This window comes from Rhinolophus hipposideros (genome assembly GCF_964194185.1).
Source record: "Rhinolophus hipposideros genome assembly, chromosome: 13".
Classification (NCBI taxonomy): domain Eukaryota; kingdom Metazoa; phylum Chordata; class Mammalia; order Chiroptera; family Rhinolophidae; genus Rhinolophus; species Rhinolophus hipposideros.
In genome coordinates, this window is record NC_138059.1 from 29281475 (window position 1) to 29292734 (window position 11260).

Below are 11260 nucleotides of genomic sequence, written 5' to 3' on the forward strand. Positions count from 1 at the left end.
GTTTGCTCCGAATTAAATCCTTAGGATTGGATTTAAAACAACTGCTAAGGTACCCTGAGGTTAAACTTGCCTTCCAGAGTTCTATAAACTTGGCTCTGTCCCTGTCTAAATAACGATGAAGTTTAAACACTCCAATTGGCTCTGTCCCTGCCTAAACAATGATTGCAGTTGAAATTCCAGCCAGCAAAATCCTTAGCTCAGTTTTTTTTTTTTTTTTTTTTAATGCTTAAGTACTGGAAGGAGATGTGGCCTTATACCAACAAGCACAGAGTAGTTGTATGCGCTATGTGAATGCTTTGAAAGTCAGGACATGTCACATTCCTTAGTAACAGCACAGTGATAGTGTAGCAACAGGTAGGATCCAATAGCAACCATGTGTGGACAGAGTCACCTTGGGGGAACTCCAAGGAGTAGAGTAGTGATGTTCTTAGTCCCAGCCTGGGGAGCCAACTGTGATTTTTGCGTGGTACTTCTCTCTGTAGGGTAGTTGTGGTGAATGCTAATGAAATTGTAAACTACTGAAAGACTGAAGCCCACAAGACTTTTTGCATATTTTGGCCATTTCTTTGTAAATATATCTGGCCATTTCTTGGTAAAATATACATTATGAAATTTATCATTTTAATCATTTAAGGTATATAATTTAATGGCATTAAGTATATTTACAATGTTGTATAACTACTATCCATTTCTACAAGTTTTTCATCATTCCAAATAGAAACTCTGTACCTATTAAACTTCCCATTTACCACCTTCCTCCAGCTCTTGATAACCTCCATTGTACTTTCTGTCTCTATGAATTTGCCTTTTCTAGTCACATCATACAAATGGAAGCACATAATATTTGTCCTTTGGTGTTTGGCTAATTTCACTTAGCATGTTTTCAAGGTTCATCCATGTTATGGCATGGATCAGGACAGCATTCCTTTTGATGGCTGGATAATATCCCATGGCATGGATAGACCACCATTTGTTCATCTATTCACGTTTTGATGGCCATTTTGGTTGTTTCCACCTTTTGGCTATTGTGAATAATGCTGCTATTAACAGAGATGTACAACAATCTGAGTCCTTGCTTTTAATTCTTTGGGGAATATATACCTAGAAGGAGAATTGCTGTAACATATCATAATTCTGTTTAACTTTTTGAGGGACTGCCAAACTGTTTTCCACAGCAGCTGCACCAGTTTATATTCCCACCAGCAAGGCACAAGGGGGAATACCTTTCTCCATACCTTTGCCAACACTTGTCTTCTTATTGCTGTTTTGTTTTTTGTAATAGCCATCCTAATGGCTTTTGTAGTTTTGATTTGGTTTCCCTAGTGATGTTGGGCATCTTTTCCTGTGTTTGTTGACCATTTGTTTATCTTCTTTGAAGAAATGTCTATTCAAATCCTTTGCTCATTTTTTAATCGAATTTCTTTTTTCTTGTTGAGTTGTAGGAGGTCCTTCTATATTCTGTTTAATCCCTTATCAGATATATGATTTGCAAATATCTTTTAAACTTCATCCAAAAGAAAGGAGTAATGTTATAATTAATAGCGGTCAAAGTGGTGATATCCAGCCTTTCAAATGCTAAAATGAAACCTGTTGCCAGCTGGGAGACGAGCTTCCTTCCTGTCAGCACCTCAGAAATGGGGGCAAGTAACCACCAGCAACAGGTGGCAAGAATGACAGCCCAGCAGGGTGAGGGGGAGGGGAAGGGCGACCAGAGCTAGAGCCTTGTTTCAGGGACTTGGAAACCCTGGGTTCTCCTTCCCCGTGCCCCCACTGCCGTGGATGTTGACTGGGAATGCCCCTTCTGATTCTTCCTCCCACGACCCACCAGAAACATCATTTACTGAGTTTACCACCTGGGAGATCTTGTGTCAACTCCTCCCCTCCCGACCCTGTTCCCCAACAGGGAGGCAAGCAGTTATTTTAGGCCGGCTTTCTTTTTACTTTGTTTCTAGAGCCTCATTCACCTGAGGCTGACAATAGAGCAGGCAATCAGGTGGCTAAAGGTCCACAGCTCTCCTAAACGGAGCTGCGGTTAAGAACATGGGCACAGGAGTCAGTCGTCGCGCCATGTTGGAGCTCAGTCTTTGAAGCCACTGGCTGCATCTGAATCCTGGATCCCCTGTTTATGAGCTCTGTGATCTTGGGAAACCACTTCTCTGTGCCTCATTTTTCTCATCTGCCAAAGGGGGATAATAATAGGATCCACATCAGAGGGCTGAGGTAAGGATTAATGAGATAGTTCCTAGAATGTGCTTAGACCAGGGATGGCACGTTGTAAGGGCTTAATAAGCATTAGCTATTATTGTCCTCCCTCCCTCCAAGTTTCCTCCGAAGCTGTGGAATTGGCATGTTCCTGTGAGTGACCCCAAATGTTGCTCCTCCTATGATTTTCTGCCATGTGCCTTTCTCGGATGGCTGACTGCATGTTCTACAAATAGGCAATGGTGCCGCCAACATGTCCAGCACCCATAGTCGATAATATTAGAAACTGAATCATGGTGCCAGATTCAAAGCAAGAGGGTGTCCAGAGGAAGGTGGATCACTCAGAGCCACCCCACGAAGAGTATCGACAATACTATGGGATGTTTTCCTTGACTGCCTAAAATAGCATCACGCTCACTGGGAACATGATGTCATTTCAGTGTTGTAGCCAAGAGCCAGTCATGGCAGCAGCAACCCAATCATGGATAGGCCTGGTACCCAGGAAGGGATGCTTGAATGAACACTCTGATTCACTCATAGAATCACTATGATAGGGCAGCTAAGAGCATGGGTTCTGGAGTCACAGTCTACATTCCTAAGCTGGCTCTACTGCTTACTCATCAGCTGTGTAAAATAAGCAAATAGCTTAACCTCTCTGGGACCCAGTTGTCATCACCTGTAAAATGGACATACTAGTATTACCCACTTCATACTGTTTTATGATAGAAAGAGTCCACATGTGTACAGGACGTAGAACAACAGTGCCTGACATTTGGTAAGCACTCTCAAAAAAAGTGTATGTAATCTTCTGGATTCATCAACCACCAAAAACATAGTAATGGAAGTGAAATGTAACAATCAAGGAGAGACAGATGGCGAGAGTGACCCCAGATCCATCAAGCAGTATGTGTGGCTATGCAGGAACAAGATAGCTTGGTGCTATGACGTGGTGTTGGCACTGAGTGAGTCCTTCACTATCACACAGAGACACCTGCAGCCCAGTGGGGCGGGGGCAGGAAGCTGAGGTGAGGAAGGATAAAGAACCCTCACTGGGGCTCTTTTAGAGAGGTGACCTGGCGAGGAGCACTCATCCCATTCTAAACATCTTGGAAAGACCAGTTTGTATTTGCTCATGACTTAAGCAACATCGACCGCTTTATTTATTTTTTATTTATTAATTAATTAATTTATTTATTTACAGCCTTTAGCTTGGAGGTTACATTAAAATAAACTCCAAAACCCTTCCATGGCTCTCCATACCTCTGCAACTTCCAAACTGGGTTAGCATCAGGCAATGCGGCCCAGGGTGCTGCCTTTTTATGCTTCTGTGAATTGAACTCAAAACGTCTGAAAGTTTTAGCTAGAAATAAATGATAAAGATTTATGCAAGGGTCTTAGTGTTTGCACACTGGGAACACAACCAGGCAAAAACCCAGAAGTGTTCCAAAGAAGAAAGAATAGTTAAAGAGTTCTTATAGGCAAAAGTATACTCTTGGGAATTATCAGTCCTGTATTCTTCGCCCTAGGATTGGTCCAGGATGGTTATCAGTCATATGTCAGGTGGTCTGGATAATGGATGTCAGGTGAATGTTAGGTGGTCTGGAGGAGTGAGCCCTTCAGGGGGCATAATCAGAGTGTTATCTGGAAGTCTGATCCAAGAGGCTCAGATGTATATCTACCTAGGCACTGACACCGGAATGGAAAGTTCAAAAAGTTTAAGTTTCCCAGCCAGTAAGAATAAGAACAGAGTCTTTCCTCATGCGTCAACCTTCATGTTAATTGTAGCAGCTTGGTTAAAGTGACTTCATTCTATATATTCCCTATCTTCATTCTTACTTCTAAATAGGCACGCAGGGTCTGCTGTTTGTTTTCCCACTCAGTGTCCCAGGACCACCTCCACTCCCCCACTGCACGCCCCACACTGGGGTTTCGAGGAGGTGAACTGCCAATTCTCAGGTTTCAAACCCTTTTGGTTTGGCATTTGGCAAGGCTCCCTTCCTGGCTCAACTGGCATTTCCTGGCGCCCACTCTTGTCGGCTTGAAGCAGCAGCAGTATAGCATGATGCTGAGAAGCACAGAATCAGATGACAGTTGAAACCTGTACTTACTGGCTGTGCGAGTTTAGGCCACTGACTCTTTCAGAGCCTTAGTTTCCCCATCATCAAGAAGGGGGATTACCTGCCGTTTCCAGTGCTGTTGTGAGAATTATAGGAGATAAAGGAGCAGTGCTTAGCACGGACCTAGCAGAGTGAGCGCTAAATAAATGGGAGCTATTATTAGCAGGCATCTGATAGCTCAGCTAGGCCCTGCAGCTGCTCTTTTGAATCCCCACTCCTACTCCCTCCTTCCTCCCAGTCACCAGGTTTGAGCAGTATGATAATTAGTAATGTGTTGAAATTTGGGTGGGGCACAGGTATATGTAAAATTACAAACCAGTTTGTGACAAACCATTTCAGCTGCGCAGATTGTAGGGCACCATTTGCTCCAGGCAACCAACTGTTGCTGTTTTGTGAAGTACTCTAAGTTGGGGGCGGGAGTGGAGACACCATGCCGCCATTATGGCAGAGAGGAACTGACTCTCCTCTTCACGAGGGTGTGGGGACACCATGGCAGGGTCCCAGATGCTGGGCTCTGTTGTTGGCATATCTAGGAAAGAACTCTAATGGGAGCCACCCACGTAAGAGGAGAGTCAGTCCCTCTCTGTTCTCTATGTTCCAACTGGATTACTTTGAGGGCTGGGGACAATTGAGCCAGAAGCAGGAGGTACCAGGATTTGTTGTTGGCACCAAGGAAACCACTCTAAACTGCTCACTCTTGCAAAACAAAACAAAACACATAACAACAACAAACTTTGACCAGTATTAAGCAGAATGTTGACCTCTGAGGCGAGTTCACAGAACAGTTACTATAAGGGGGAGTGAGGTATTTGGTGACCTTTTACAGGACTGAAATGAGCTCTACTTGTCTTCCAGTCAGAAACAAAACAAAACAAAGAGATCTTGGGTCATCGAGCCCAATGGAAACAGTCTTTGTCTCTTAGAGGTCAGCCTCTTCCCTTCTCTTCTAGCTAAGTTAATATCAAGTGAAGGACACGAAAGGTCAAAGGTGCCCATGCTTATCTCAGCCAAATCCAGGTTTTCCTTGCTGAAAGCAAGCTTTTAGAACAGGCCACTCTTCACCAGTTGCAGGTGAACCAAAACATTCTCCCTGGAGTTCCCTGGGGCTGCTGATCCCCTAAAGGTCCTCTTTTGGAGACCAGGAAGTATGAGTCCCAGCCTCCCAGCTTTACGAAAGCTTATGTAATGTGGTGTGTAGACTGCATCACACTTCCTGTATTGTATTTGGAATCCAAACTGGAGCTTTCTGCTGAATGGGAGGGGGACAGAGTGAAAGGGAATGGGGGAACTGAGAAAAGGCAAAATTCCCTGTGGCATTTCTAAGTGGGGCTATGATTATTCATACACAGATATATTATCTGCCCTAAAAACTAAACTTGTGGGGGTGCTTTGGTCCTGATTAACCTTCCCTGAACTACTCCTAAGAGAGTCCTTGGTATTGGTTACTCTTTTTCTTTCTTCCTTTCTTTCTTCCTTCCTTCCTTCCTTCCTTCCTTCCTTCCTTCCTTCCTTCCTTCCTTTCTTTCTTTCTTTCCTCTCTCTCTCTCTCTCTCTCTCTCTCTCTCTCTCCCTCCTTCCCTCCCTCCTTCTCTCTCTCTCTCAGTCTCTTACTTTCTTTCCCTTTCCCTTCATCTTTCCTAGTTCCTTCTCCTTTCCTCCCCTCCATGGACATTTTTGGAGGAAGGCAAATTGGCTTTATCAGCCAATTGCAGAGCTCGAATATGGAAGTAAAGACGGCTGGACATGCAAATCATGCCATAGCTCCAAATCTCACATTCTCTGACAGCCATGCCTCTGAACAGAGCCATTCCAGAAAAGCAAGAGAAGTCTTGAACCACTGGTTTGTGAACTCTTCATGTCTTAATCCTCATTAGCACCAATTCTCCCCAGGTCCCTTAGGGCTATCTCAGCAGCCCGTTTGACCCATCCCTCTCTGCTTTGTCCCTCCCACAGTCACCCAGCAGCACCAGGAGTGTCCTGGAATGTTGACATTGGAGCAGTTAACCTCTCCCCTCCCACCACCCAAGGTGCTGAAAGGAAAGAAGGCTAAGGGCTAGAAGGTGGCACCAGCCCCTGCTGTCCTGAAGATGCAGGAGGCCAACAGGGTGGTAAATCCCATTTGAGAAAAGACCCAAGAATTTTGGCATTGGACAGGACATCCAGTCCCAATGGGACCTCACCCACTTTGTCAAATGACCCCTGTACATTCGGTTGCAGAAGCTAAGAGCTATTCTCTATAAATGCCTGAAAGTGCCTCCTGCCATTAACCAGTTCACTCAGGCCTTGGACCACCAGACAGCTGCTCATTTGCTGAAGCTGGCCCACAAGTACAGACCAGAGAAGAAGCAGCGATTGTTGGCTCGGGCTAAGAAAAACACTGCCAGCAAAGGGGATGTCCCCATCAAGAGGCCATCTGTCTTCGAGCAGGGGTTAATACTGTCACCCCTTTGGTAGAGCACAAGAAGACTCAGCTGGTAGTGACTGCATGTGATATAGATTCCATCAAGCTGGTTGCCTTCCTGCCTGCCCTGTGCCATAAGATGGGAGTTCCCTACTGCATTATCAAGGAGAAGGCCAGGCTGGACCACAGGAAGACCTGTAGGTTCTCACAGGTTAACTGGAAGGCAAAGAAGCGCTGGCTAAGCTGGTGGAAGCTATCTGGACTACTTATATCACCAGATGCGCTGAGATCCCCGTCACTGGCGGAGGGTGGGAGGGCAACATCCTTGGCCCCAAATCGGTGGCTCGCATTGCCAAGCTGGAAAATGCAAAGGCTAAAGAACTGGCCACCAAGTTGGGCTGAGTGTACACTATTGAGTTTTCTATACATAAAATAAAAATTCTCCTTCAGCCAGTGTCGATGGGGTATTTGGGGGTTGAAGTTCATTTGCCTTAAAAAAAAAAATGACTGCGGCAGTTACAACACTATGGGTAAGTATAAGTATATAAGGTCCCTGGGCCTGCAGCTCCCTAATGACCAGGCAATGCATGACTGAACCCAAAAAGACTAGGAAAGGAATCAAAAGGGAACCCTAAAGTCCCCACTTCCACAAACTCCTAGGTACCTTCTTTATGAGGCTGGGCTCCCTGCCTTGAGGGAGACTCAAAAATTCCCTCGGTACACAGGGAAGCAAGACTTGGAATTTCCCTGGGGCTTCTCTTGGGTCACTCAGTCTGTCTTGCTTCAGCTTTGGAATTGAAGGGGAGGTACCAGAATGGTGGAAAATCCCTCCCCCCATACCTGCCCCTGCCTAAGAAGGAAAAAGCTTTTCTTCCTTTATATACAGGAGCTTTGGATGTAAGTGATTTTAGTTTATCTGTTTTCTTTGTTTTTCTGTGTGTGCATGGGAGCCACACACACACAAAAATCAAAACCGGGAGAGTTATTGTTATTGCTATGGATTTTGTGTTTTTTTTACAGTTAAACAAAGGCATAAAAGAATTCTAAACTTCATTCAGAAGACCAAACTAGAACTTCAATCCTTGAAAGATTCCTGGAATACTGTTTAGGTGAGCAGAGAATCCTCACTTATCCCACAGGGTGTTTGACCTTTGCTGCCCGGCCCCTCCACACATGCCAAGTAGACAACGTGTCCTAACCCAGAAAGCTGAAAGTCTTGTGAAGTTCAAGCAGAAAATTTGCTGAAGGAGGCTGAGAAGAAACAGAAAGAATAGCAAGGCTGCAGAGAGGCCGTGAAGAATCACACCAACGGGAGCTCACACTGTTTTGCGTGCAGGCAAAACACTCACACTGCGACCCGATTATCCCACCTGAATATTGCAGCAGCCTCCGAAAGAGGCGATACATTTATGCCCATTTTATAATTCATGAATTAGAGGCAGCACAGGATTAGTGGCCCCATGATCATCTTCTAGAGTCACACAGCCAGGTTCAAATCCTGACTCCATCGCTACCTGGTCGTGTGACCTTCAGCAAACTACCTATCTTGTGCCTCAGTTTCCTCTGCTGTAATCTGGGGGAAATAACAGTACCTACAGTTGCTGTGAAGAGTGAGATAAGAAACACAAAGTGCTCAGGGTAGTGCTGTGCACATACACACACACACACACACACACAGTAAATTATGTTTTATCATTGTGACCTTGTTTACCCAGCTGGGCGGTCACGGAGCCAGAATTAGAACCACGTCTTCTGGCCACCAAGGCCTCTGGTTGTGCAGGTGGAGTCTAGGAAGCAAGAAGCCAGGAGCTGCTGACAAAGCCCTGGGGACACGGCCTTGCTTCTTTTGCTTCAGGCGCCTCCTACTCCTACAGGTCTGGGTTTTCCCTTTCACCCAAGGGCTGAGCCACAGTTCAGACACCCTCTGACACGTCCATCAGCAGTGAACCACAGACAGACAAAACCTGTGAGCTCCCATCTGTCCCTGCAGTGGCCAGTTTGTGATGCAAAACCCTGCTCTGAGAATCAGTTCTGGGAGGACTTTGCTGTACCTTTCAGGCCTGGTGTCCTGCCAAGCACTGTGTTTGAGGCAGTGTCATTCGCCAGGCTTGGCCTCTCTGGCACCACTTGTTTCCATGAACAATTCAATGAACTCTTTCTTCAGCCCAGTCATGCATCAGCAAGGCATGACATGGGCTTGGCTCACTACCTCCAAGCAGTGGGATTGCTGCACTCTAGTCGTGATGGCAGGCCTCCCTTTCCCAGGCTGCTCTTTCCCAGGTATCCCCCTGGCTCATCGCCTCACCTTAGAAACCACTCCCAAGGGACTTCTGTAATTGTTGTTAATGCAGCACTTCAGTCCCACTCTAACACACACACACACCCATTGTCAAGCAGGGAAATAGACCCAGAACTCAAGCCTATGCTGTTGCTTAGTGGAGAGGCTCCAAGGACACCAAACAACTACTGACCCAAATCTCTTTCCCACTGATCAACTTTCCAGCCCAAGATTCTTTCATTACACGCATTCTTTTAGGTTATATTTAGCCTAAATCTGTTGTCCAGGCTGCCAGGATACACCTACTTTACACCTGTTATTCTGACATAACTATTAACAGGGCTCGTTTCCTTCTCGAAAGTGTCATGGTTTGGGCGTAAACTATCGGGTGCTTGTGTCAGTACATTCTCTCTCTGGGAGGTTCCTGTGAAGATGCACATGGTCCCTGGGCACTTGTGCTAGTCCAAGGTACAGAAAAGTACTTTTGGGGACTTGGAGGAATTGCTCTAGGTTTGTCCATTTAGTGCGGGGTTGTGCTAGTGAGGGGTGAAGGAGGGGAGAGACTTCAGATCACACAGGCATAAGACGGCCTGCAGCTTCTATCCTCGACACCCCTGGCAACCTTCGTCTGGTCAGGTCAGCTGCCATCTTCTGTGTTTTCTTACCTTCCCTGGATCGCAATTTGCTCCAGCATGGCAAATGTCTGTGCGTCTGCCCGATTCTCCACCAGACAATAAGTTTCCTGAGGGCAAGGACTACACATGTTATTCAGCTTTCTATCCCCAGGGTCCAATCCCATATTTGTCACATAGTAAGCACTCATTAAAATGTTTCCCTGAATGAATCAATAAATGAATCAGGAACTCAATCTCCTCATCTGTAAAAGGGAAAACCTAGCTTTTCAAGGTGATTGTGAGGCTTAGAAATATTTATATAAACTGCTTAGCACATGCCCGGTGAATTATAAACTTTCTTTAAATAATAACTTAGATGCTGTGCTATTATTAGTCATGCAATCAACCTAAAAGAATCCCACTAAAACCAAGCTAGAAGCCTGGAACTGCACCTCCCAGAGTGTTGCCATCTTACTGTGATGTACTTTTCCTTCTCTAGGCTGTCTCTCAAGTTCAATGTCAATTGAGTTCTGCTCCAGGGACTTGGCGGAAACACACAAGGGGATTTGTTTCACAACTTACAGCAGTTCTTAGAATAAAAGGCAAATAAGTTGAGTGGGTAGGGAGAAGCACCAGGTGTTTGGGAAGCGTCTATAGCATTGTTGGTTGCAGAGAGTGGGGGTGAGGTGAAGAAGGGGCAGAGTGCATATGAAAATCGGGAAGGGTGTTCCAAGGGCCCCTTCATCTGTTTTGCAGGACTGTGCAGGACCAAGATGACAACTCCATTCCCCATTTCATGCTCAGAAAGTCCTATTTGGTAGGGTATTATTACCCCACTGCCACTTGAGAACAGAGGAGAGTGGTTAGATAACTTATCTAGGGTTCAACAGCAGTTGAGAAGCAGCACTGAGCACTGTAATTCACCAAGGTCTGCCTGAGCCAGAGCTTACACACACACTTCCCAGTTTGCTGCCTTCCCCACAGTGGTCCTGGGGTAGGGAAAGAAGAAAGATCTGGGATGAGGTCCCAGAATAGGGCTTGGCACACAGTAGGCTCCCAGCAAACACTGAATGGAGCTAGTGAGAACTGAGTTCAGGTAAGTTCTTGCCAGGCCATGGCAGTAGGGCAAATACCCAAACTGGAAGTATCATTTGCATCATTCCTAGATGCTGTTTATGTCTTCCACAAGGATCTTGAATCAGGAACCAAGAAATGTAAGTACATATTTTGCTTAGAAACCAAACTTTTAATTTTATTAAATAGGAGAGATAAAATAAGTACCCGTTAAATGCCTACAAAAATAAAGTTGGCCTAAATCACGTATATATAATTTAAAATTCATGCTTAATGACTTTTCTTTCATTCTAGGACATTTAAAAATTAGAATTTATACTTATAATATTTTGGAGCTGGAAAGTATCTTGACATTTATCTGATTAAACACCCATTTTTCAGATGAGAAAGTTGAGACACAGTACGTATCATGTGGCTTGTCTAAGGCCAGGCTCTATCGAGCTAGTTAGAAGGACACCAAAAGTTTTCAAAATGTGGAGTGTGAGTCTTTCGTGGGTAGTAAATTCAAGTTTATAAATTACAACTAACTTCAATTTTTATTTTACTTTTTTAAAACATTTTTTAATAAAGTTAA

At 45.0% G+C, this 11260-nt stretch overlaps 1 pseudogene across 1 annotated transcript; it reads left to right on the plus strand.

Annotated features, from left to right (window-relative positions):
• Window positions 1–3040: 3040 nt before the first annotated feature.
• Window positions 3041–7122, plus strand: LOC308506539 (large ribosomal subunit protein eL8-like; annotated as a pseudogene). Its single transcript has 2 exons — window positions 3041–3164; window positions 6273–7122. The product of its transcript is annotated as a large ribosomal subunit protein eL8-like (transcript).
• Window positions 7123–11260: the final 4138 nt, after the last annotated feature.